This window comes from Struthio camelus, chromosome 2 (genome assembly GCF_040807025.1).
Source record: "Struthio camelus isolate bStrCam1 chromosome 2, bStrCam1.hap1, whole genome shotgun sequence".
Classification (NCBI taxonomy): Eukaryota; Metazoa; Chordata; class Aves; order Struthioniformes; family Struthionidae; genus Struthio; species Struthio camelus.
In genome coordinates this window covers 136,068,506-136,091,894 of record NC_090943.1, presented here as the reverse complement: position 1 = coordinate 136,091,894, position 23,389 = coordinate 136,068,506, and the positions used below count along the sequence as shown (strand labels likewise).

The 23,389-nt window shown below is 41.9% G+C and overlaps 1 protein-coding gene across 5 annotated transcripts in view; it reads left to right on the top strand.

Moving 5' to 3' along the window:
- Window positions 1–7,490: 7,490 nt before the first annotated feature.
- Window positions 7,491–23,389, top strand: part of FAM110B (family with sequence similarity 110 member B) — a 120,899-nt gene continuing 105,000 nt past the window's right edge. For 2 of the 5 annotated variants that reach the window (XM_068932657.1, XM_068932653.1), the window contains exon 1: window positions 7,491–7,607. The gene's annotated coding sequence lies outside the window, so the exon portion shown is untranslated. Of the gene's footprint in view, window positions 7,608–7,852; window positions 8,031–8,513; window positions 8,724–23,389 lie in introns of those variants that run through there. The other 3 variants (XM_068932654.1, XM_068932655.1, XM_068932656.1) reach the window with 3 other exon arrangements.

The window sequence follows — 23,389 nt, the reverse complement described above, 5'->3', positions numbered from 1 at the left end:
CTCTGGCCCAAAGTATAAAACTTCTACCACCCCGCTTCAAAAAATAACAAAATCTTTTCATGTTTGAGCTGTCAAAGAAGCTCTCAGATTAGCCAGTGGACAAAGGGATGCAGTTGCTACCCACATGCACTATATAAGTATGAGCCATGTAACTATTACCAGCAACAGCTGATAACTTTGGGGTGGTAAACCACCTTCTGAGCAACTCCAGTGCAATAGCATATGCCGATATTTTTTAATGTGCCTCTACAGCTGATGGGGTATTTGTTGGACTCCTGAGACCTGGGCTTTGGGCAGCATTAGTGCCTGCAACACAGCAGGAGCTCTGGTGGAGTGACACTGCAGGTGAGTACCAGGGAGGTATTTGGCATATTTGTGGTGCGTGCCAAGCTGGTCCTGGTGGAGAATCCAAGTGAGAAAGAAAAAGGTGTGCTAGTTCCATCTTCCACAAAACCGCTCTAAATAACCTCTCTCTGATAGCCTTACTGTAGAGGGATGCTAATCAAACTCAGCCCGCATTCTGGTAGGATCCTGAGCCAGCCGGGTCTTAGAGAGGGTGCAAGAGTGTTGCTGCCAGCTGTAAGCCAGAGGGAAGTTAAACCTCCCATGCAGCTTAAATCATCCGCTTTCTGGATCCCTCTTCCTGAAGACTGGAAAAAAATTGGGAAAGAGCTGATTCAGAGCAGGGATTCTTGCAGATGAAGTGCCTGAGGAAGCGGTACCTGCTCCTTCTAATAGAGTGCCCTAATGAAAAGGGGAAAAAAAAACGTGCGTAACAAAGACAACGCAAGGTTACCTGTGTCTAATCTTACACTTCAGGCTTTGATCAAGATTTTCACATGTTATGTTAGCTTGTTACTTAGATTGCAAGCACTTCCATATAACTGGTCTGTCCTCGTACTTATAAAATTGTACAAATACAATAGATATCATGAAATAAACATGATTAATTTATCTTTATTTTCATATATCACAGTTGTTTAAACAATAAATTATTCAATTCTATATCTAACTCATTTCACGCTCATCTTTTACATTCCTTACTTTTCCTTAAGCATCTCTGAGATCATTGCAAAGCCGACGCTCTTTTCTGAGAAAACATAAGTAAACACACCTTTAGAAAGGGCTATAGCAAGTTTTCTTCCAGAAAAGTAAACCCTGTTGTCTGGATTAAGGCTTTACCAATTCAAATCATTTTTAATTCTTGAGAACATTATGTGCTCTGTTTTGTTCTTTTTCCCAAGCTGTTTCCTTGACGGTTCTGCACAGAGCGCACAGTAGATAAACTGCAGTAACGCTGAGAACTTGAACAGAATTTTACTCCTTAAGAGTGGAAGGCCAGCTTCCTATTTTATTCACACTTTGAAATCTACACTGAAACCCAACTGGCTTGAACAGAACTCGTTCAGATTTGAAAATATTGATTAAAATGTGTTATTCTGGAATTTTCTAGCTCCTGGTAATTAGAAGAGTTAGGCAGACAATAAATGCGACGTGCAATAAATGACTCCCTTAGTGACTCTCCGCTAGTGGTTATATGGTGTGTTACAGGAACTGCTCCTTTCTCCCTTCCTGATCCAGCCTTCACCTGCTACCATCCTCTAGCCTTGCCTGGTTAGTTGAAGTAAAGAAACACCTGCCCTGGTGTTCAAGACTGTGCAACAACAAGAAAGCTGCAGTGTGTTGTGAAGACAAAAGTAGGGTGGTGGCCTTTCTATGGATAAATTTTGCTTCACATTTTAGTGTCATCACATTTTATATCTGCTATTGACTCTGTTATTATATGCCATTCCCTAATGTAGTCATTACTGTGTTCCTACATTCCTCTGGTGTAATAATGAGAAATGTGATGCTATGTGGTTTTAGATGCTATAATGAGAAAAAGATGGCTCTCCTCACATACAAAATGTATAATTATAAAGAGCTATATTGTGTTACTGGCAACTCTCTGTTGAAATGACATTACTTTATTACAAATCATTAACACGAAATGTCAAAATTAGCATGGTAGATGTTTTTATATGAAAAAATGGGACTACTTTTGTAAATGAAATCAACAAAATTACAGCATTTTAAATATTAATGTTTTAAGATGTTTTATATTGCCATTATTAAAGAGATAGAAATATAACTTTCGCCGTTTTTAAAATCATAAAAAGTGAATTTTTACTTTTAAAAATGTCAGTGACTCTCAGTGTTGTCTTCTGCATTTATTATGCAGATTAAATAAAGTTTAAGAACACGAAAATGCCAAAGGGGGGTGTGAAATTACAGTACTAAGCTCATATTTCACTCTATATTCTTAGAGCACAGGGCACACGAACTAATTTACTCCCATTCTCTGTGAAGTCAGTAATATTATCATATTATATACAGTTAAACTGAGACAGAGAATTGAAGTGAATTCCTCCAGGCCAGTCTGTAAGTAAAATGCTAGCACTGGGATGAGAATACAGGGCTCTGCGCTTCAGCAGGCTGACTAGCAGGAAATCACATATACTTCTCACTCCTGAATTTAACTGAGAAGGGGTATACTAAAATATTTGCTGTTATTTTAAAGGTGTTTTGCAATAACAGGTACACAGATAAAAAGCAAATTGGATGTTCAGAGATGTGGCTAAAAGTCCTTACTGTCTGTAAGAGATTTAGGACTAAGTTAAGTAAAAAATCACTTACTATAAGGTCATGTGATTCTTGTTTAATGGAGTAATCAAAGCAATCATTCTTGGAGTGCATTTACATGCTAGGTTTGAACGTTTGTAAATGAGATAATAGTCATGTTTTCCATCAGGGGTCCATAGGAGACATTAGTGAAGTCAAGCCATAGTTTCCAAGGTACTTGTTATTTGACAATATCATGACTTCAGTAACATATAAAAGTGCTATGAAGGTAATATTCCACTGGTAGCATATTAAGTATGCTGTAGGACACACAACCAATGGATATAATTTTCAAATGTGTATGGAGAATCAGACTTGACAGTTTTGTTCACAAAGGCAAGCAGCTATTTGCTGAGAACAGATATGACAAGCTATTCATCTTGTTGCTGCTAAGCCAAAGGGATTGCAACTATGATAACAAACTGTTAGATTTGATTGTTAGACTGCTTATGCAACGTTAGTAATGAAGGGTGTTTAAAACCACATCTCATTTGTTCTTGGGCAATCATATAGTATTTCCTATAATAATTTTCCTGGGGCACTTAAAAGGACAAGCCTAATTAAAGAACTGATATCTGTCTGGCTCAGCTGTAATGGGTGTAAGCACCCAAAGTATGTGTGTGTAGAGAAAAGGAGCAGACTTGCCTCTCCGTTCCTCTGCTTGCATGGATTGAGGCAATATGTCAAATGATATAGTCATGTCCTCACACCTTTCAGTTCCTCCGTGTAGGCTGGGCTATGCAGCTTCTAACGCTGCAAAGTCAATACAGCGTTAACCTCATATATGAGGCCCAAAGTGATAGCAGAGAAGAATAAAGCTAATGCCTTGCGCTGGATCTTGAACATAGCCAAATTCAAGCTGACAGGGAGAATGCAGTGATGGAGAGAAGACAACTGGGAGCCCTCTTACATAGAGCTGAGAACTTCAGGGAGTGGAGAAGGGAGTCGCTGGCTCATTTCTGGTTTCAACACGATAGCACTTGCGAGCCAGTTTAACTCTCCGCGCTCTCCTCTGCCATTAGCCCACAGTTCAGACAATACTGGAAAAACACTTTTTCCCAGCACACCTAAATACTTGCAGCGTTAACAGCCCCCAATAACACATTGCTCACAGACTGTCCAACTTTCCTACAGAAATCAAAGCTTATTAAGGAAAAATATACTGCCCCGCGTTCCAGTGCAGGTCCTCCAGTGGGACTACAGAGTCCTGCACCATCTTGTTTGTCAGAGCAGCTGGGCATTTTGGGAGACGGAAAGGAAAACTCAATCTGTTTTGGTGAAATACTGGTCAGAAAGTTTTGCTTAGTGTGTACATGCAGCTCAATGGTCCACAGTACCGGGCATATTCCACTGCAATGGCTAAAGCAGTTATTCTCTCCCGCCATCTGATGCCTATCTTGGCAGGTATAGCTGAGGTGGGATGAGTAGGCAGAACAGGCTACCTATCAGAAAATCATATTTATTTCTCGCTTGTGGATTCAACTGAGGAGTATACTAAAATGCTTGTTGTCAGTGTAGCTGCTGCAGGTTACAGCTTGGCACATTAACGCTGGCTGCTGCTGATTCCAGTTCACACCTCCTGGGCTTTACAGACTGAAGGGACTCAGGAGTAAATACATGCTACTATTCATCCCCATCCCAGCAGATGGGCAAGGTGGAAAGTTGCAGCAGTCAGTACTTCAGTTACCACAGTTAATTCAGCACAACTGCTGCTGTAATTCAGGCATGAGCCTGAATTTTGAAATGCATTTTGACCATTATACATAAGTTTACACAAGCAGGATAGATCCAGGACTCACTTCTTTGCGAATGGCATATTGATTGTCAAAATATAGCTGAAATTCTCTTTCAATGCAAGCAAGCAGGCTTTCGGTTTAGAAGCAGATGTGAGATGGAGCCTCACTGCTGATGGCACATTCAAACAGTGTGAGCAATAGTGACGCGTTATTCGAGGTGAACAGAGCTTGTCTTCAGTAATATTGTGCTTCATGAGAACATGACCTTGAGAACCAGTGTTAACACAATTTTACTGTAAATAGTATCAGCTATTTCTGAGTAAACTACAAATACTGTATTCTTGGGCTCTCTTGCAAGAATATGGATTTAGGAAGTGTGTTTTGCTCGGGGGAACAATGAAAAAAATTGGCAGCTATGATCAGTATGTGGCTTTTTAAAATTGTGTAGCTCATCAACTTCGAAAACTGCAAAATGTTTTACAGGACAGACAAGATTAATCCCTTTCATAATTACTTGTTCTTAGGTAAGTGTAAAAAAGAGTCAGACTGGAACTGGATAATTTTCTGTTCATCTCCAAAGGTTCTTAGCTTAGCTCCAGACAGCCCAACTTCTTATGCACAAGCTTTCTTTTACTCCTATTGAGTAGTCTTGTTAAAGTAGATGAGATTAATCAGGTATGTGCATGTTTATAGAATCAGATTCTCACCTTAGATATTATTTGTAAATCCAGAGCCACTTGGGATGCAGCATTTTAAAATGCAAAGGCCTGCGTACAAGAATAATGATTTAATATGTCCCCAAATGTTGTTCTATGGCCAGGGTGCTGGTTTTTATTAACAGGATTTGGAACATGGTGAAGTCCGTAGGTGTTCATGATCAGCTAAGATCTTTGTTTTGCTGAGCAGCTGGGAGGTCTCTCGTCGCTGCTTTAATGAGCTGGTCATCTGTCTGAGACAGTGGCTAGGTTGTCATTGATCTTGATGGTGAGACTGAAGATCACATTTTAATAGCTGTATCAAAATTAAAAGGTGAGACATTAATTGTGTTATCCTATGTTTCTTCCCAGAGGCAGCAGCTGTGCAGTGTGGCATAATTTAATAAAGCTATCCATCATGTGATGCAAGGGAGTGAAAACGTTACAAGTTAGTAGTGTAAGAAACAGCTTGATAGCTTTTGTTTCATCAGCAAGGACACAACAGAAGGGCTGTACACATATCTAGATTTTAAAAATGTTTGCATAATGAACCGGAATTAAAATATTGTGAAGCCTCTGTTTTGACCAGGGACTCTTTTGGCCAGGACAGACCATCTAATTTGTCATGCCGATGGAGATGAGCTACATTAGGCTACTCCTCCAGTCTCAAGAATGACACACAAAACGCTGGCACCTGCTCTAACGGCGGCACATGAGGAGACATGTCTGTGTATAAAATGTATGGCAAACGTACCTCCTACTGTGTGACTGGCACTCCCTTCAGCATCGGGTGTGGGGCTGGTGTGTGGACTTCTGCCCCAGTGAATAATGTAGTGAGCAGGTCTTGGTAATGCCTTGGATGCATGATGTAGCTTATGTCTCTAGCACACTGGCTTCATTTAAAGCTGCCTGACAGCTCGGGCAGGCTTCTCTATGTTATTTTCTATTTTCTGACTTTTTTCCTTAAACTCAGGAGGCTATCAATCCCATTTCCTTATTGTCTTTGTAAATAAAAAATGAAAGAAACGTATTTTTCCCCTCAAGATGACTACAGCAATCAAGGTTCTAGACACAGTTTTTTTGCCCTTCTCCAATTCAGCCATGCTGATACGTGCAGAGAGCAGAGGTTCCTTTCCAGCCACGTCACAGAGCCCAAGTGCTGCGTGCTCCCTTCTTCCCCACACTCCACACGCATACGCCTTGCAGCAGGCATCTCACAGGCCTTACAGACAATTTCTGGCTAACAGCTATCTGCACCAATATATCGATCGCCTGTTGCTTTAGGGTCCATGCCACATCAAAGTGACTTTGCCTGGTGCCAAGGAGCTCACCAGTAATGCATGGCCTTGACAACCCTGGGACAGTCCAGCTTCGTTTCATCTTCAGCTTCTTAAATGGTCACTTGTAGGTGGTCCTGCAGGCTGAACAACTTTACTTGTTCCCCTTCTATATGGATAGCTGAAGTCTAACTACCTTTTGGGGAAGTCCTTGAACAAGAGTTTATGTCTTTACTAAGGGAGCAGTGAGCAAGGGAGATCGCTCCCCTTTCCACTGTTGTAACTGGCGTGAAGGGATAGCAAGTGTTGACCTGAGTACCTGGATTGAGGAGCTGAAATCAGGCTGGGGGAGGTTAGAGGACGTTTGTGGAAAGAACACTGAAAAGATCTGCTTGCAAAAAAGGGAATTCAAGCCATCAGCGGGCAACTGGATGTGTAAATCATCTGGCGAATGAGTGGCAACGTGTGAAAGAAAATGTATGAACTAACACTGAGCACGGGATAAAGGTGGAGCTGAAATTCATTCTTTATAGTTCAGGTTGCTGCAAAGTGCGGAATGCTAAGAAGCCAGCCTTCACGCTCTCTTCTACCCGCCGCAATAAAAAAATTTAATTTAACAGAGGAGTCAGCAGCCATCTCCTCAGGCATAAACAGGCACCTGAGACAGTGCGTGTAGGCTGACTTCAGCGCTGCATCCGCAGCAGCCTTTGGCACCGGTGAGCGAGGTTTGCATCACAGATCCCAATTACCCTCAGCGGAGCTGCCTCGTGTTTTCCAGGGCCGTAAGAACAGCCTTGCCGAGGCGAAAGGGCGCTGCCGGCAGCAGCCCAGCCCAGCCCAGCCTTGCTCTCCCGGGCACGCGTTTCTCGAACAAAGGCAGCTCGCCTGTGCACGCTGCAGGCACGGGAGGGCCGAGCCCAGCGGGTGGCAGCGAGCCCCAGCCCGGGCCGCGCCGCCGTCCGAGCGCCGTGCGGGCGGCCCGGCCCGGTCCAGCTCGGCTCGGCTCGGCTCCCGCGGCGGCGTGCCGGCAGGAAGCGCCGGCTGCGCGGCGGGCGGCTGCCAGCCGGGCGGCTGCCCCCGCCTCCCCCCCCCGGGTCTCCTCCCTCCGCTGCCGAGCCTCCGCCTCCTCCTCCTCCTCCGGCGGCGGCGGCGGCTCGCTCGGCCCCGGCTCCCTGCTCTTCCCCGCGGCTTCGCCTCGCTGCCCTCCGAGCGGCTCCCGCGCCGGGCTGGCGAGGAAGGTAAGGGCGGCGGCGGCGGCGGCGGCGGCGGCGGCGGCGGCGGGGGGGGCCCGGGCTGGGCGCAGCGCGGCCCCGTCCCGCAGCCGTCCCCCCCCCCCGCCCGCCTCCCGGTGCGGCGCCGCATCCCCGCCGCTGCCGCGGGGGCGGGGAGGGGGCTCCCCCGGGAAGGGGCTGGGAGCGCGGCCGGGGCGAGGCGGGGTGCGGGGCCGGGGGGGGGGGGAGGGAGGCGGCCCCAGGCGCCCACCTGCGCCGGGCGGCGCTGCCGCTCTCGCCGTGGCGGAGGCGCGCGGGGCGGCCGGCGTGGGCGCCGCCGGGCCGCGCAGGGGCCCGCGTAGGTGTCGGCGTGAAAACAGAGCCGACTGCTATCACTTCTGAACTTTGGAGAGGTGGCGGCGGCGGCGGCGGCTGCAGAAGGTCCCCAAGGTGAGGGCAGCCCCGCGGTCGGGTCGGCGGCGGGGTGGGCTGGCTGTTGAGAAATTCCCCCCCTCTGAAGTCAGGGGAAGGTGTATGGCCTAGGAGAGAGAAGCTGAACGTAGCAAGCCGTTTAGCCGCTCGGAGTTATTGTCCTGAGGCGAGGAGAAGCGTGAACTTCCTGCCGTCGGTGCCCTCTCGGCGGGCTGCGGGGCCGAGCACATGGCTCCTTCCGCGGGGTCGGGGTCGGGCGCGCGCCCCGCGCAGGGTCTGCGCGCAGCTGTCACTGCCCGGCGCGGAGTCGAGCCTGGCTGCGGCTGGGCTCCTGACCGCTTTAGTTTCCAAGCGATAATCTGGCCTAAAGAAAACTTTACACGAGGGAAGACTTATCCCAAGGGTATTTCACTTAAATGTCTTTTTTCCTTTTCTTTTTTTGTTTTGTTTTTTTTTTCCTCCTCCCACTCTCTCCCCTCCCCCCTCCCTTGTTCAGACAGGGCTGCGATGACTCTCTCAAATGAAGGGAAAGCAATGAAGTTGCTTAGTTGTACAGTGCTATAAAACGTACTTGAGTGTCTTATGTTCTGATGCACATGGGAGTTCATAGGACAGAGGAGAAGGTTACAACTTTCAAAGAGCTGGCACTGGTGAATTAACTTCTGTGCCATCAGAGCATTAACTTACTTACACTTGAATTCATGAGTAATGGTATGTTGTTCCCTACTATTGCTTTTATTTAGGGTCTGCAATTGTATTTGGATGTTTAAGACAAAATGAAACACCTCCTTTGTGCATAACATGATAGGACTGTTGTGTTTTGTAGGCAGGAAGATTATGTGTGGCTTTAATATAAACTCTTTATCATTTAGCTCTAAGTACTCATTCTGTCTGTCAATCTGTCCCTAATTTTCTGGGTGATTTTTGCAAAGGTCACGTCAGTTCAACTTCCATCTTCTGTAAAATGCCTATTTTGATTTAATATCGTATTGGGACAGATTTGGCATTTATGATTTATGGCATACGAGCTTGAATGTGTAATAAGAACCATGTTTTCTCAAACAACTTGTTCCTGGTTCTGTCTGTGGAGCCCAATTGTTGTTCTTGGTGTGCACCCACCGGGTACCACACAGCTTGACTTGTGTCTAATGCTGTGTCCTAATTATTAAAAAAATGCTTGGAGCTGTGAAAGGGTCAATGTAATCCATACCACACATTTGCACTAAACTGACCTGGAACTAACAGAATAAAACATTTACAAATGCTTTCAGAGTAAAGAAGTGCCATATTATTTATTTGCATCCAACTAATACAGTGAATAGCTTTTTCTGAAAATTGCAGAGCTTTTTGGTGCTGTCATCTTCTTTTTGGAGGATGGGTGAATAAAGCCCCGTTTCTGTAAATGTTTGGCTTGAGTTACTGAGACTGGTCATGAAAGCAGAAGGCACCAGCAGTGCCCTGCGTGCCCACCAGGAAGCCATGCTGACCATGGCCATGGGAGGGGGGCACAGAGATGGCCAGTGGGCCTTCAGGGTATACTGTAGTATACTTTGGGGAGGCAGGGCGGAGCTGCGTTCCCTGGCAAGGCAATCTTACATGGTGGTTTATTGCTTTCATTGCTATTTTGTGTGTCAATATTGAGTTTCCCCTTTGTGGGGTTTTGACCTCTTTGGGCAGGAGATAGCGGGCGGGTGCTGCGCTCTTCTCCTCGCAGCTCCTTCGTGTAGATGCAGATGTACTAGTAATAGATATATATATTTTTTAATATAACTTACTGTTTTGATGTAACTGGTTTGCTGGTATAACCAGCAAATACAGTCAGTTGTAAAATGGGTAAAATTGCCCTCGTGCAATTCACAATTTTCTCTACACAGATGTACTGTATTATAACTTAAAGCTAAGAAGTAAACAGTGTTTTGCAGGTTCATAGAGAGATCATTCACCGTCACCTTGCCAGAGTGGTGCTTTCTGTGTCCTACTTTAGTACTTAGCGCTTACAGTCTTGTGACGTGCTGGCAGTGTCCGATCCCAGGTTGTTGCTGGAGATGATTAGTACAGGTACGGTCTTGCTGTGGACATGAGGTGGTTTTTTGTTGATGTTCTTCTTGTGTTCTTCTCCAGACTTTGGAGAGGTAATACTTATTTAATGAGGCAAAAGAACTAGTCAACTGCTTCAAAAAATAGCTGCATTTATTCTAAAACATACATACATATAAAAGTGTCTTGCTTGCTCAAGGTTCCAGAAGCATATTTGACACACTGCTGGCAAACAAAAGGAAGTTATTGTGTTTTTTTTTTTTTTAGTGTGCTTTCATAGGTATGTTTCCAAGTGGTGGCATGATTAGATTGAAAAGCAGTACACTGAAATATCATAGAGAAAATTTTAGCCATTAATTGCAATGGAATGCTTAGTAACTGAGGCTTAAATTTACAGCCTGCACAGAATTAGACAGCGTAGCTTTGAACTGTGATTAAGGAATGTCTCTGGTCTCTCCGGGGCTGACACTGGGTCTTGCTTTCCACTGCTAGATTAGGATTCTGTTCCACAAGACCTTAAGCACGTGTGTTGATTAGCCACAAGCTGATTCATTGTAAAATAAACTGAAGGATAAACGAAACTGTCTCTTACAAAGAGCTTTTATTTCAAGGAAGTTTTACTTCAGAAGGGCAAATTTTGAGGAATGAGAAGAACTGGTTTGTGAAGTCCACAGACTGAAGACCCACAAAATTTAGTTTGTGGGTGTGTGTGGGTGTGATTTTTTTTTTTTTTTCTTCCTGGAGGGTTGGATGCCTTTCCTTCGTTTAAGAGAGATGTGAAATGAAAGATTCACCACCTGCTTGGAAGTTGCACTTTAAGCAGGAGGAAAAACTGGCAAAGTGGGTAAATGCAGACCGTGCTGCAAGAAAAAGGTACTGCAAGTTAGCTGAAAACCTTTAAGGAATGAAGTGAAAGAGGGGATCAGTCAAAGAGCAGAAACTGCAGGTACAACATGTAGGTTATCAAAAGCTAGCACATGAAGAAATTTAAGATGAAACAGGAGGAAAAAATAAAAAGAGGAAGAAAAGAGAAGTTGGCTGTTTTGAAGACCAGGTTGTAGTTAAGGGATGTGTAGCTTTGACTCCTCAAAAAATTAACCAGATATGACTAGTTTTCGATGGGGATAAGGATTGCAACATGGGAGAAAGATAGTGACAAATGGAAATTACCAAAACAAACGTCGTGCATCTGCTTCCAGACTTAATACAGTCAAACTGAGCAAGCGAAGGGCCTCTGTCTTAGGACTCTAAAAGAGCTGGCACAGAACATTAGTCAGGTAGAAAGGGTTGTTTATTATCTGCCAAGTTAGATGCAGTGATGTGATTGCAATATGGCTGGAGTAGTATACTTCTGTTTATTTAAAAAGGGAAAAGGATGAAATCCATTCATACTTTTTAGTCTGATGTTAATAGTATTCATGGATTTAGAAGAAACTGGGAATGGAAGAAGTAATTAAACACACAAAGATAAGTGGAAAACAGGATAAAATGCTGTGTGGATTTGCCAAAATTAGGTCATGGAAGTCTAAAGTCGTATTATTATTGGATAAAATACAACCTTTTCTAGACAAAAGGAGCAGCGTAGACTACGTCAGTTAAATGTGTGTGCTTTGTGGTGCTCCACTAATTGCAAATATGAGAATTGGCTAAAGAGTGGTGAAGTAACCTAGGGGAACAGCCTAAAGGAGAAATTGTTATTTGACTGTATCGCTAAAGGAATTATTACTTTGGGTAGGTATAGCTGGGGACCTGATCTTTTACCTTTGTAATATTGGCTTAATAAGACCAATATTGTCTCGATAAGACCATGCTAAGGATGACACAAAGTTGGGAAACAGTGTCAGCACTGACAAGGACTGGGATATTGCACAGGAAGAATTGAATGTCCTTGATGCCTGGAGCAATAGGAATGAGAGGAAGTTAAATAGCTCTAAAAGCAAAGTCATCTGCTGAGTGTTTATTAAGAACGTGTCTGCTATCAATTGGCAGGGCATCCCTTAAAACAGGGCAGGAGGAAAAGGCCTGAATGCTGTAGTCACACAAGGGATAACTGTTTCATAATGGGTGTGAAATAAGCGTGATCCTCAGTGAGATACCTTCAGTGGAGACAGACAGATTACTTGTACTATGCAAGGTGTTAGGGAGACTTCGTGTGACATACTGCATGCAGGTCTGGTCACTGATACATGGGAAAGTTTGAATCTCATGGAAGAATATGGAGACATCCAATGGCAAGGATGGCCAGGCATGAACAGTCTAGGTTTAAACAAGAGACTAAAACGTCATGGCTTTCGTAGCTTAGCAAAGGCTGAGAGGGAAGATAGCAGCTGCTTGTAAGTTCCCTGGGGCGAATTCCTAGAGAAGAGGAAGGGCCACAAGCTTGGATTGAAAAAGTAGATAAAAAGGACGGTGACTTTGAATGTCAGAATACATGTACTCTGGAAATCAGAATGAGTTTCCTAACTCAGATTTTGGGTGCACTCCTAGCTGTTCTTAAGTCTCAGTTTGTGTTTAAATTGGTGTGACTATGAAAGTAAGGAAATATGCAATTCAGGTAGCTCAAGCTACCATAACTTCATTGCTTCTATCCTGACTGCTCATCAACAGAAATAGAAAACACTTCCCTGAAGGAGATGTGAGAAGCAGAAATGCTTGTTGTTTGGGGTATATGTTGTCCAGTTTCATGAAGTGAATAGAATTTATAGCAAGTAACGCTCCTGCCTATGGCATTAGCTGCTGCTTTTTGTTTTCTTTAATGTGTAATGGAGTGGACTCAAGTATAAATCATAAAATATTAAAGATAAGCATGAATTAATATACATGGGACAGAAAATGCATAACTGAAGTACAGACTGGAGGTCAGGATGGCTGACCTGAACGCATAGATAAATAACAGGATTATGCTGTCTTACTGAGTGTGTGCCCATATCTCTCCTCTGTCTGATTTCACGCTGTTTTGTTCTCAAAAATGCTTTGAGAACTGGCTCTTATTTCTTGTTGAGAGGAACATGCTCTTGGGAATACAAAGAGGAAGATAGCACCTGGGAAGGGACTCAAGGCAGAGCCTTGCGTAGTAGGCAAAATGCAGTCCTGCTGAAGAGATCTACCGCTTCATCCATCAGCTGTAGCCCTCGCCCCAGGGATTGGCTCTGGCACTGAGCCGTAGGAAAGCTAACATGACCTACCCTCTAAGAAGAAACTGAGGCTCTAGTGTCAGGTGTGCCAGTGCAGATGCTTGTTGTGTACCTTCTCCAGTGACTCTGAAGGCTTCTTTGGCCACAAAACCAAGAGCTGTGTGCCTCATTGAAAACATAATCAAGGTGGATATGGCTCAAAGGCCTCACCACGTTGACTTAATTTGATCTCTGCCGGCGCGTTTGTCTGTGCTATGGTCTGCCCATTTATGAACTCCGTTCTCCTATAGCTGGGCTTTGTGTGCACTGTCAAACTTCTGGAAATTTCAAGGTGAACTCTTAAGTATGTCATTTTGTGAACAAGCTTTTAGAAGAATCATTTAAAAAAAATAAGGTGCTTTGAGTATGTTTGTACATCAAAGCAAGATCAGTGTCTTGACATTGCTTTATGTCTGTTTGTTTTTAGCTTACAAGATATAAGGAAGAGGTATAACTTCCTTAAAAATAATGCAGTTGCAAACTCCTTTCCAGGATAATTCATCTAAAATTTGATAGTTCAGAATTTTAATATTTAGTTTAAATGCATACTACTTTAAAAAAAGTGTCTGTATCCCCACAGGAAATAAATGTGAAGAGATTGTGTTAAGCCATCAAAAGAATAGTTTAACAATCCCTGGGAACATTGAATTTATTGCCTTGGTAGCTTTTAGCATATGTTATTAGGCTATTCACTTATTGTGATTTTCGTTTACTCCCATCGGTCTTTTATGAGTGTTGGATGTATCATTAAAAAAGATGAGACTAGGGGTATGTTTTGCATTTGTATGGTTTCTTTCTTTTGTCAGTTTTCAAATTCCAAATATTAACGGATAAGGAGGATAAGTTATTATTTCAGATTTATGAAGGAGAGATTCAACCTAAAATCAATCAGTCTCCAGCAAATCAGAGCAGAGTACATCTCCTGGTGCATAGCTGTGTTCTTTAAAAACAAAATCACTCTAATAATTTCCTGTTACAATTTGAGGTCTTGGAAAAGCCTGCATTAAGAAATGGGAGGAAATGTTTTGAGTCTTTATTGGTTAGGGAAGATAACGGCATCCAGTATTGTCTCCAGCTCAAGCAAGTGGATAGGAGTATCCTTATTCTTGCAGTTAATAGGTAAAGGAACTGTGTTTGTTCATGGTAAGCATAGACTGAGAGAAACAGGATTGAAGTGAGGAGGAAGTGATTTAAGAGAAAGAAGTGAAACCTGGAATGTCCAAAAGTAGAAGAATACAAGAGGGAAAATGTGATTGAGAAAACAAAAATTATGGAAAGACTGTGAATGAACAAACTGGTGAGTAGGGAAATGAAGGAGAAATGCTTATATTACACTTGAACTCAGTATGCCCATTAACTTGCATTCAAATTAAATTGGAAAGCTCATGTTTTATTCATCATTGTGATGTAACTGTGGGATATCTATTAACTGGTTGGGGTTGCACTATTAAAAACATGATCTGAATGAAGAAAAGGTTACGGTAGGGAAGGAACAAAGCAATATATTTTACTAACCTGCAGGACAGACAACCTTTTAGGCATGAGCATCTGTAAATTATGAGGTGGTGGGTTTTTTTGTAGTTCAAACCCAAAGGGAAGGAGAAGAGTTGTGGGAAGAAGAAAGAGGAAAGGAAGGTTGTTCTGCAGCCTTCCAGTGTTCAGTGGCCTGTTTAACCGTCAGGTTTCCACACGCTATTGCTTAGTTTCAAATAGTAGCTTCAAGGCTCTCCTCCTTTTGTGCAAGGACCATTGGTAGGAATGTCTCCTCCACCCCTTTTGTCCAGTACCTCAACATAGTATTAGGTGAGTGCATCTTAAATAACTACACAAATACATGAGTGGACCCATGTCATTGGATTTGTAATGGCCTTTGTACGTTGTTGTCTTTCCCTGAGGGGTTCTCTGTGCATGCTCCCATCTGGGAGTTCAGTGCACCACTAGAAGTGAAATGCTTTCTTGTATACATGGGCAACTGAAATGAAGTTACGGGAGAATCGCTATGAGTAATGATTGGGTAGAGAAATCTTTCAGATGAGAATGTATATTTCATATACATTTTTAAGGTAATGATGTGACCTATATGACGGACTTATTCCTCTTCCCATCCACCCCCCAATGGTTTTAGACCTGTGTTTATCTCGTAATTGAGAACATCTTGTCACTATGCATGCGTGCATATACTGCTTCAAGACTGCATATAGCAAAGTTCGAATTTAGTATTAGCATTTACAAGATTAGTCATGCAGATACAAGTAGTTAAAACTTGATAACTTCACTTGTGTTATATTTAATAGCAAAATTCTTAGTAGCTATGTTATTTTGCCTTTCTGAGATGTTAAAATACCGAAGTACATTGCTGTTGAGTTCTCCTAGTGTGTCAGTTTTGGATGCGGAATGATAATTGTGGTGAGTGACAACCTTATGAGCTTAAATGGTAGGTAATGTGAACGGAAACTTACAGATTACTTGTTCTCCAATCGGACAGAAATTATTTTCCAGCTGAAGATCACTTGTGGTTGTGAGACTTCTCTCTATATAATAAAACTTGATACAGTATGTCGGAATTTGCTAACAAATAAGAATAACTGATATCTGCTAGGGAGAAACTGGACTCCCAATTCTGGGTTTTGAGTATGCAGTCTTAATACATGAGGTTTCTACAATATATTAGTATAAATCTTAGGGGACACTTACAGACATGAAGGGCTGCTCGGTTAGATGTCTTGCAAGGTTGCAATGCAAGCTTTGTTCCCCCTCCCTGTCCTCCCCCTCCCCCCCCCCCGCATTATACTCCCATATTTCAGTAAATTAAATGATGTGTATGAGGCTAAGCTTCAGCCGTTATAGTTGAAGTAGATCCCCAAAATCCTTTGTATGTTTAAAGCTACACACTTAATTTTTTTTAAAAAAGAGAATTCTCTATTTTGTTTCGCAGACTGAATTAAAGGAGAAATTGACTCTAATGAAATGGAGCATACAGAAATGCACAATATAAGCACTCAGATTCAGAGAGAAAATGTTTTTCTGTGTGTGGTTGTGTGTGTTTTTTTTTTTTTTTTCTTTTCCCCTGTAATGGTTTGAGGTATTTACTTGCAATTGAAATGAACAAAATTCATGTTTGGAGGTGGGGAAAAAGCCATCTTTTCTCCTGATGACCTGCTTATTATAGCAAGCTTGTGCTATCAAAGTTTCTTTTTTAAGAAGAGAGATCTGCTTTTTTTCTTTAATTGGAAGATGATCAGTGTCCTTTTTCTCTTCCTTCCCTCTCCATCCCCCTTAAAACAAAACAAAACCTTCAGTCCTTAAACAAAAGTGTCTTTGTTTTTACATTTGTTTTATGAAATCACTTAAATCCTTTGGGAAAAGCTTTCCTCTCACAGGAAGAGACAAAACTCTTAAAGCCAAAACCAGCAAGCCTGCTTACAGACATCACAATGTTTTACTATCTGAATAGTACCAGATTGCATAAAAGAAGCAGTTTCTTATCTTAATGAAAAAGTGCAATTGCAGAAATACATACAAATAGACATATGATTTTCACTCAGCAGATGCAAAATTAGTAGCATTTGGGGCAAAAATTTACTGTGTTACCTTCCTTGGAACTTCTTTGTGTTGTCACTGCTGTGAGCACAACTTCAAAAGGAATTTTTCGGAGCTCTGCAGGATGGGATAATTGAATGTTCTCTTTTGGCCTTTCTGGTTTTTTATTTTTTTTTTTTTTCTTTCCTGGAACCATTTGTCCCTAAAAATCTCTTGGTTCTCAGTCTTTGGGCTGCTCTGATGCTGTGGCTCCAGCTGTGCATCCAGCCATCATAATTTTCAAAAGACAGCTGCTGCAGTGGGCAGATGTGTGAATTACCCTGTACTGATCTAGGAACCTGACAACTGACAGGAAACATTAATAAGTGAGGGAAAGGACCATAAAGACTAAAAACTCTGAAATATCACCCTACTAATTCCTCTGCATAGGTTTTATCCGGAAAATACACTTAAGAAAAGGTATATTGGGCAGATATAATGAGATTATTGCAGCATACTTTCTCCAAAATATGACAAAAATGCAAATTTGTGTTAGAAAATGTAGCAGTGACCTCAAATTCTGTTGCCTCTATTGTTACATGGAGTGGAGGGATCAGAGATAAATAAATATTTATGTAGGTGCCAAACACGGATGAAAAAAGAAGCGGAGCCTGCATGCCCCCCCACCCCCCAAAATAAAAACAGTAAGGGCAGGAGGTGTCTGGCTTATTTCCTGTGGAGTAGGAAATTAGATGCTGAACTGCAACCATGTATAGGACAGCCCTAGAGGACGCCTTTGTATACGTTATATAGAGAATTCAAACTATGGGCATACATCAGTGGCCTCCCGGAGATCACGTGGCACCTCACAGCATCTATTTATATCTTGAGCAGTTCTTGAACTTTGCTTAAAATCCCTCCTATTTATGCTCTCCATTGCCTCTCTCTTCATTCTATCCCCAAAGCACACACTATGTGAAAATTTACAGCATCCAATAAGATTTGGTGTATTCACAAGCTGTGTAATTGCTGTAATTTTGATATTGTACACTCATGGAACAGCGATGTCATCAAGACTGGCTTGTCTGTGGCTCACTGGTGAATACATGCATTGCTTCCCAGTCTTATTTTTATATCCTAGTTTTACAGGCACGTTTGCCAGCCCCTCTCTGGTACCCAGGAGGGGTATTCTGAAGCCATGGTGCCTTCTGAAGTAGCATCTTTACCTGAGCAATCCGCCCATGGAGAGGCACGTGTGGAAATGGTTATATGAACATTCACCTCATACTTCACCCATTTTAAGTGCTCTTTGTGAAGAATAGGCCAGAGAACTGTAGGCTTTGGAGAGAGAGAAACTGAATTAACTCGTGCTTTGCTGGTTAAGCAGCAGTGAGGATTTCATCGCTTGGCCTAAAATGGAAGAGGCAGATCGTGTAGGAAGAGGCCCTGTCCCCCAGTTACGTTTGACTTAATGAAAGATTAGGGGGTGGAAGGCTAACTTATTCTCAGAGGACTACTATGAAGGTATCAACTGATGCTGTTGGTGCTGTTGCAGTCAACTAGTTTGCTTTCTAAATTTCTGGATGAGTGTTGCTGAGCGGATTTCTAAAAACGTGCCCTGCACCAATTGGAAATCAGATTCCTGTGCTGAACCTTATATTTTACTGCATTAGGTGAGGTGTGCTGCTCAGCAGCAGCAGAGGAGTATAGAGGGATCTCTTTGTCCTGTGCTATCATTATGGTCAATAATGACAGTACTACTACTAATGACAGTAGGCTTAGGCTACTACAGAGTATTGCAATATTGTTGTATGTTTGGGTCAGAGGGGGTCAATGAGGTTGTGAAGTGGAAGAACTACTCACCCCCATAGACCCATACTTCCTCTCTCACTGCCCTTCATCCACTTTTGCTGTGGGAAAGCCTTTTCCGCAAACTTTCCTGGTACATGTCCAGCTGGGGTGGGCTGTGGGGCTGGTGGTGGAGAAAGGGGTCTAAGGCTGGCATCAAAAATGCCACAGTAGTATTTGCCCCTATTAATTTTCCTGTAGTTCAGGAGTACACACGGTTAGAATTGCAGTGCTGTAGAATGGCAGCGCATCATCTGTTCCATCTCTACCATTCAAGCAGTAGAGAATTGCAGTGTAACTTAGACAGGAAGACAAGGAGACAGTTTGCATATTCACATGGATTCTGTCTGTTTTGAGTCAGTTAGCTGGTGTTCCCTGTTGTCGGTTACAGTACTGAAGTGTATTATTTTAATTTCAGAGCTGTTGAGCAAAACACGTTAACTGTAGAATAAAGTTCTTATCTGAAGGAAAGGTGATATTATATGGCAATTGTTGTGATGTAGATACTGTCTAATGCAAAGTTAGCTGCTGTGAGGTTTCAGTCTTTCTGCTCTTTCTTTCCTATGCATAGAATATTCACTAATTTAAGCTGAACTTCTAATGAGGAACAAAACCTGTTTCTCAATCACTGTGACTTGTTTTTATGGAGTACTTAATCCAACTTGGTGCAAATTGTGAAAGCTGTCTAATATTGGGAAAATTAAGCCAGTTTTCAGCATTGGAACAGACTGAAAAGTACTAGCATTCCCAGTATGGTCCTTCTCTTCATTGAAGTGTCACTTGTACCATAATATACTGAACTGAAAGAAGCAATAAAAGTGTTGTGCTTTGTTGTAAATAGCCTAACCTTTTAATTACATTTTTAGTATGTGTTATTCTAATAACTGATAAATTGGGGTGGAGAAAGTATTCTCTTGCTCTCCAGTAGAGTGGTCATATGGATGGAATTTTTTTTTTTCTTCATTTGACGTTATTTTGCATTATACAAAGTTGTACAGACTTTTGTTAGGCTCAAATTTTTGTGAAGTCAATTTCAGAACTCACTTTTTTTTCCGCTAGCAAAGATTGCGGCCTCTGACAATGAAATATACTTGATTTTAGTGCTATTTATCAATCACACAGCTCTTAGAGTTGTTATCTATGATCGACTACCTCTTTGGCATGCCAGTCAATAAAAGTATTAATGGGAATGTAAGAAGTTTTGTGGTTGCTGCCCCACAAACTTCATTAGAACTTCTAGTGAGCCTTCTCCGAGGATAAGAAAGAGGCATGGGTTGATATGGATGTGAAGGAAGCAGTTACTGTGTTAAAGGGTATGGCTGAGTTACTTCTAGCTGCTATGCTCTGTACCTCTGAAGGCTCCTGAGAAAGTAGGGAGTTTCTCGACTTGGGTTGCTGTCCGGTGTCCAATTTCTTGGATATTATCATGTCTTTGATAACAGCTTCACGGCCTTTGGTAGCCTAAAGTATAGAAGAACTTCTTTCCCCTGTTGATTGTTCTTGGTTACACAGTAATTTCTCAAAGATGTATGTTCTGTAATTCTTATTTTAACCAATTCTTTTCTGACTTGAGAAGAAAACGGATGTGTTCTTCATGGAAACGTATGTACTGTTCTATTCAGATAATTAGAAATACCTTTCAAAGCCCATTTGAATTCTCTTGAATTCTATAGTTGGTCTTCAGCCTAACTACATATCAAATGCTAAGTAACGTAAAATTAAGTCATCTGGTTTATTCTGTTGTCTGCTCATAATGTAACTTGTCACAAGGAAAAATCTTAATAGAGATTTCGCTTAGTTTCTCAGTGTCTTCTCTTGTCTGAATTTTTCCAGTTACAACTTCAAATTCTTCTCTCTGCTTACAGTCTCTAGGACTTGTATTTAAGCTAGCCACTTACGCTTCATTTTTGAGGTCTGTAGTAATTTTAACCTTTATGCTAATATATGTAGATGAGCAGGTTAGGACTTGACCTATATAATAGAAGTGCCTTCCAGGATGTATATATTTAAACAAAAAAGGGAAGGAAGAAACCTAGTGCCCAATGCAATAATTTTATTTAAGTCTGTAAAATTAGTGCCTTTGTTAGAATAGTCAGGATCTGATGCCTGTTTTGCAGTCGCGACTGTAAATGCAGCTTGTCAAGATACATTGCAGCTAGCTTGAGATAAGGTAGAGGCTGAGTTAGTGCTCTGGGGCAGAGTCTTTCCATAATTCTCTCTACAGTCTTGATTTCAGAGTGTGCGTTGCACGTGCCTTTATTCTGGGGTTCACCTGGTGGCTGGGCTCCCCACTGCACTTGACAAGAAGCAGCCTCTTGGGAAGTGCTGCAGTTCCTTCCTGTGCTGCAGGTCCTGGTTTCCCTTGGGAGTTCACATAAGCACAAGCAGAGCTCAGCCTCTTCTGCTTCCCTGCTAGGATCAGGGTACATTTGGCACATGGGTTGGACTAGAAGAACTGTAGGGCCTACCACAGAGGCCTTCTGCAGGAGAACATGTGTTCAACTGTTATGTACCCCTTGTGGCACAGTCAAGAAACCTGCTGGAGAAACTAGATGAATGGTTTATCCCATGCAGAGATTCATGCTGTCCCACTTAGACTCCCAGAGCTCCTGTCTTTACTGTCTGTGATTGAGTTATAACAATAATAAAATGATAGTAGTTGTCTACAGTCGCATATAAAAGAGCAAAATGCATAGGGCGTAAAATTGCACAAACTGACATCTGTCAGGTCAATAAGAGGGAACGAGCCCAGATTTAGTTGTATTTCCAGAAAGCCTTGCAGTCCCCTACCTCTAGTTCTACCAAGGACTCTTCAACAGGAGAGCTACAGCTGACGTACCAGGAGCCAGGCCATGCAGAGCTTTTATAGGTCACAGTCAAGGTTTTAGATCATAGTTAGAAAGTAGAAATCCCCTCACGTAAAACACAGGGAGCTCATCAAGTGAAATAATTCCCGGGAAAGTGTGCATACACGGGAAAGGAGCTGAAAGTGGAACTCACTGGGTTTACGACTTGCACCGCTGACCATGGGGTACCTCAACGTCCAAGAAACATTACATAGATGTTTCCAAGTGATCTTGAGTCATCTTGGAAACAAAAGACTGAATCTTCCTCCCCATCCCTTGATATTTTTGACATTACCTCAATGGTGTCCACATGTGTACATGCACACAAATAATATTCTTTGTTTAAAAGACGTAAATGTTTCTGTAGGGACCCGATCTAATTTTCTGGATGAGCTTTTCCTTTCTGCACCTGTTTTGGATGCAATGGGGGAAAATGGTTCCAGGACATGATTTGCATTCAAAGAAGAAGCAGTGCTCCTCTGAGGACTGTTAGCTGCAGTAGGAATGTAGTCTCTAGCAGCAGATATAAACCCAAATTAACCTGCTGCAATGCGCGCAGAAGAGGTGGCATATGAGCCCGAAGCTATGGGTTTTTTTGTTTATTTTTGTTTTTTTCTCCCTTAATGGCTTTTTTACGTGGCCAGAACGGAATGGTGACAAAGCCCAGCTCTGTGGGGCAGTCTGTGAAATGTAGTCTGTAGTACCTTTCTCCAGGCCCCCTCTCGGATATCTTCTAAAATACCTCAAATGCTTTTAATTTTCACTTAGTGTCTGTACTTTGAGTTGCTTTGTCTGGAAGTAGTTACTTGTAGAAATTCTCACTGGTGGTATAAGATAACTTGGCAACATCTATGAGAAAACAGTTATATGGGGAAGAGGTTATTTTGAGAGTTTGTCTTTTCTGGAGAACTGCCAAAAACTGGGAAGTACAAAATACATGTTTTTTTTTTTTTTTTCTGAAATTTCACACCACTTATAAAAATAAAATGCTTCTACCTTTAAATGGGCGAGTCCTTGTGCAAAAGTAATGATTCCCAAATCATATTCATATTTTAGCTAGGAATAAAACCTCTTTTTTTTTTTTTTTAATCTTTTTAGCGCCTGCCTTTGAGAAGGAATGAATTTAGTCGTCTTTTAGAGATTTTATTCTCATTACAGAACGTAATGAGTTTATTTAATTTTCAAAGGAAAAACAGAATTGCAGTGAAGATGCTCTGTTGCATTTTTGGCTCAGTTTTATACAGAATAAAGCTGTTTAGCCTTTGATACAGTAAACTGGTTAAAAGGGTAAGTTATACAATTATCATGAAATTTTAAATAACTATAAGCTATTAGTAACTGATTGTCAGTAACAGCACGTTACAATATTTAAAAATTAGCACATACAAAGCAACTATCTGAGCCTCTCCTCTTACTGAGCTCATAATCGAGGATATGGCTTATAAGTAGGAAACTGGTTGCAGATATAGTCAGATCTTTAAAGCCTTTTGCTTATTCCAGCAAAGTTTTGTGGTTTTTCTTATTGACTTTCCTCATTTGTGTATCTTAATTATGCAAAAGTCTTCAGATTGGAAACTGAAGTGCTATTTTATTTCTCCAAGTGTCTCTTAGTAACAGTGTGGTGAGTGCCAGTTTCAGGAGCTTATATCTTGTTTATGACCTTCTGTTCCTAGCTGAAGTATAGCAGATGTTTGGTGCTTTAAAATAATAATGAACACGATAAAATACCTTATATACTTAGTAATATGAATGTACTTTACAGGTCGTGATGTAATTTCATTTGAAGAAAGCAAATATGCATATGGTGTATGGAAACAGATAAGAAAGTACTCTTCTTCTCTATGATCGTATCTGTTGTGGACTGCAGCTGGCACTTTAGGCAAGAAAAATGCATACTGGATAAAATATGAAACGATATTAAACAGTCCCGATGGCAATTGGCTTGCGTTGTGCA